This window comes from Mastomys coucha, unplaced genomic scaffold (genome assembly GCF_008632895.1).
Source record: "Mastomys coucha isolate ucsf_1 unplaced genomic scaffold, UCSF_Mcou_1 pScaffold22, whole genome shotgun sequence".
Classification (NCBI taxonomy): Eukaryota; Metazoa; Chordata; class Mammalia; order Rodentia; family Muridae; genus Mastomys; species Mastomys coucha.
In genome coordinates this window covers 182,570,315-182,575,064 of record NW_022196905.1, presented here as the reverse complement: position 1 = coordinate 182,575,064, position 4,750 = coordinate 182,570,315, and positions in this window count along the sequence as shown.

The following is a 4,750-nucleotide window of genomic DNA, read 5'->3' as shown; positions in this document are numbered from 1 at the left end:
ATTAAACTTCTTCCACAAAGAAAGTCAATTACCTTACTGATAATAATTACAACAATGAAGTAGATAATTATGCATATCATTTATATGGGATAGATATTGTCTTCCATGCAAAAATGTGATATAAATTAAAATATAGATTTATATCTAAACAATACCTTATGTTCAGGAGCGAATCTTCCCCAGCCTTTGGACAGGTACTAAAAACACAAGACAAAAATGATTTCTTTAGCTATAGCCCAAATTTAAGTACTAAAAGTGATTAGATTTTTGAGAGCTTAATCCCTCTCTAAACATCATGTAGCTATCCACTGTAAGGGCTGAGATTAGAAAGACAGATCAACTGATTGGCCAACTGCAACACGAACCCTTTCCCTCTGAATAAGAAGTACCATTATGTATGTACCCATTAGCATGAGTAACATGGAATTGAAATTCATTAATTCTATAAGATTCTATAGAACCTATTAACAGTACAGGACTGGCGTTCAGGTTACAGCTCTGAATGGGAGTGAAGAACAAGTAAAAGACCAGACTCCATAAAAAAAAGTGGCATGACTCTTCTAAATTGGATGTGGGAATGCAGCCACCGTGCCATCAGTTCCAAGAGAGAAAGCAACAGGAAAAACCTCCAGCATCGCTGGTTTTGAGAACTGGCTGCAGAAGGAATCTTTCCGGGCATACTGAAGCTTCTGGCTTACCCTATCAGGATAAGGACAGCCAAACTGATGGCTTGCCTCATGGGAATCTGGATTCTAGGGGGATAATGAATTCCAAAGTGACACAAAGTGTTTCCGGATTCTTTCATTCATTCTCATACGATTGTGGAGAACACTATAAGTGTTCTATCCCTTTCTGCCTTCTCCTTTTTGTGGTGGGCTCTCTCAAATACCCACCTCATCCCAGTCACTCATGTGCAGTTCTTTGAATGAAGGCCAAGAACTTGTGAGTATTCAGCATCCAGGATCAGAGTAACTGGGAAGCAAATGGGTGGGTCTGAGAATGTTAGCCCACAAACATGAAGCGGTTGGTACTAAAAAGGCATACAAGTGGCTTAAGTGTAGAACTTTACCATGAGAAAGCAGGTGGGAGAGAGACTGGAAATATGAAATTGGGCCATTTCTGCCAATTGCAGTGGAGAGATTATTATTAGTGGTCCTATAAGGATAAGAACAATTCATGCCCCTTAATGTGAAGCACAGTTCTCCAGAAGAAACAGGACTAGGAAAGCGCAGGATTGGGTCCTCTGAGACTTTGAGCATATATCCTCATGTTTATGAAAATTAGCAGATGTGAGCAAGAAGCCTAGTCACATAATTTTGGAACTGGAAGGAAGTTAAGCATGATGTGTTTTAGGATTGATGTACACATTCATGAGCTATTTTTTAGATCCAGAATAACTTTTGGTAGCATGCTACATTTCTTACAAACCTAAAAGTGTTGAAAAGTGTTATCAATTTTTTTTCCTGGAGAAATAAGTTGCTTTCATCTCTCTTGATCAGAACTCATCAATTTCTTCCACCCACTGCAACTGTTAGTAGCAGAGGTACACTGAAATCCAGGAAACACTTAATCCTGAGTGAGGGCCTTCATGAGGATCAATAAGGTAAGTAATCTTACTTGATTACTCACAAGTCATGACATAACCATCAGTCGGTTTGTGCGCTGTTTGGACACATCACTATTTTCTGGAAGAAATGCATAGAACTTCAGGGCCTACTGAAGCAAGCCCTTTCAATACCAGATCAATGTACTCACAAAAAAGGAAGCTGAAACCCTTTCCAATCTATCAACAGTGGAAGCAAAAAAAAAATGTTCTAGTGTTTTGGATTTTATAATTGTCTTTAACATATAGCATATTCTATATCTAGAAAGTCACTAAAATTATTGGGCCAGCACACTCATCTTCTCATTTCACTTGTGTGTACTCACTGTGGCATTTAGACTTACCTCTGCCTTAGGGGACTGCTTGTCTTGAGATCTACCCATGATTATATCTATTCTATAAAAAAATCATATGGGATAATATATAACATTCTACAAAAACTTAATTCTACTTACCTTAATCATCATCCTGAAGTTACCTGTAGACTTTTCATAATTGTTATGTGAACTATTCATCTTGTAGAAGTAAATAACCCTAAAGACAGCTGCAGGAACAAAAGGATTCAGTTCCTCTCAGCCTAGGCCATTAAAGTCTTTCACTTGACATATGAACTTTCCGACTTGCATTTGTTCAGTTGATACAACCCATGGAATATGTAGTGCCAAGTGCTTGTCACCCTATCCATGGTGTGGAAATCTACAACCTTACAAGGAAGAAAAAATTTTAAATATGAGCCAACGAAAGCTCACAACCATTACTAAGATCACCGAAAGGATGGAGCTGATGTCTGACATAACCATTGGAAGCTCACATAAAAGACAGTACATCACATGCATTGTCCAATATCTGGAATTGCATTCTCTCAAAAATATGTCATTTGTTTCATATAGAAAATAGAATATAAGAAGTAGACAGAACTGAGCCCAGAGAGTATGAAAGCCACTCTTACAATGTAACAATGAGTAAGCCTTTCACTTCAGAGTAGGAAACAGCAACTATAGCTTACAGCCAGGATTCATCCTGACAAATGTTCCCAAGTCACTCTTGCATTTTAAAGAATCAAGCCTCTGCTACTTCCAATAAGTATAGCCCTGATCTGAACTGCTGGATAACAGTTATAGTACTCTAGCTATATAGATGGATAGGGATAGAAACAAGACATAGGACCCTGCCAATGAGAACACACTTTGAATATGTATAGTAGCTCTCAGGAAAGACATTACTTCCTTCCCACTCATTAGCTAGGTTTACTCAGAGGGTAGATGTGCTGGTTTGCTACTGCATAGAGGAAGCACCACCGAAAATGAGAGCAGTAGAGATGCAAGGAAGAGGCACAGAGAAATAAAATACAGGGTCATACAACTATTATCCAGCTTCTAAATCTATATCTACATGAAATAAAGAATCCCAGAGTCTTGTGAAATGACAAAAACTTCTAGGTTATTCACTTATTTTATCTAGGTTTCACTGAATGTTCAATGGAATCATCTCAAAACTATTACTAAAACTGATATAGATAGATGATAGATAGATAGATAGATAGATAGATAGATAGATAGATAGGTAGATAGGGATAGATGGATAGAGGATAGATAGATCCCTCATGTATAAACATATATTACATATATAATGCAGATATTGAAACATATAACCATGAATGTAAAAGGCATTTTTTAAATATTTTTATTTCTTATTGATTTAAGTTTTATTGTATTATGAGAAAAGATACATAATTTCAATTTATTTGAATTTTTAACATTTAAAAACATATTTTAAAGTAAATAGAATTATATCACATTCTTGTTTCCCTTTTATACCTCAACTCCTCCCAGAGACCCTCTTCAATAACTACAATAGCTTTCATTGTTTTTATTTTGTCATATTCGTTAAAATTTATAAAACGTTGTAACAAAAATGAGTATTATAAAAGTTGTTTGATATACAACAACAATTAATTGAACAGTTGTATGTAGAGGCTTGTTTACAATACAGAAAGTATGTTTTTCTCAATATAAATTTTAAATAACTCCAAACATATTAACTGTATATTTTAAAATAATATATCACTACTAGTTTTTTTTAAATGAACAAAAATAGATAAAGTCTTTTTGTTTGTTTGTTTGTTTTGTTTTTAATAGAGCTTAAACTCTTGGCTCTTACTGTTGTACAAGCCCAAAATGAGAACAATTTTTAGACATTGGAATTCATTGTGATAAATCTGTACTTTAATGACCGTCACATCACCAAAGGATTTTACCTCCATAGTAGCTAAGCTAAGAGGTGACAGTTCTGTTTTGCCAAGGAATGAATTGTAGGCATGATTTTTGAATACAGATTTCCTACTATGGTCAAAGGTATTTGACTTGAGTGATTGTCTTCATTCTCAGCCCCCACAGAGAACAGGCTACATTCATTTAAGAAATGATGTGTGTATTAAGATGGTGTATCCATGAAGTCATTCACTGTTTCAGTGAACAATGGTTCTGCTTGGAGGGTGGCACAGACATTAGATGAGGGTAAGAATCTGGTTCATTGTCTGTGATAATTTGGAAAAGCATTCATCTCAGAAAAAGAGTAACTTATAAAGTCCTCTTCTTCAAAATTTATACAATAGTTACATACATCAAGCAAAGTATTCAGTCTCACTCTTTGTTTTTCTCTTACAAGCAACCTCGCAAATTAATTGTTTACGTTTCTTTAGGCTGTATAAATAAGTTTGAAATATGTAAGCTGTTCTGAAAACCATAGTATAGTGTAGAAACATCAAATACACAATCCTATTGATAGAGAGGCTAAGATAGGAGAAGCATGATTTCAAGACCATTATGTGGTACACAGGAAGACACAGTCAGGTGCAAACAAGCAGAAAGTATACATAGATTGTACAATATTGGACCAATTTCTCCAATTACCAAAATTGAGAGACCACCAGATGATAGCCAACAAATTTCTAATTCCTCATACTTTTGAATTTCAATTGATTAGGATGTATTGATAATATTAATTTTCATATTGAGATATTATTAAAAAGTTGTTACTTGTTACTTCCTGTTATTTTTGTTGTTAGAGGTGGAATGAAATTTGTGTGGGTTTGTTGAAAGATTACTTTCTTGCTTCTTCTAGGGTGTAGTTTTGCTCCTTATGTTG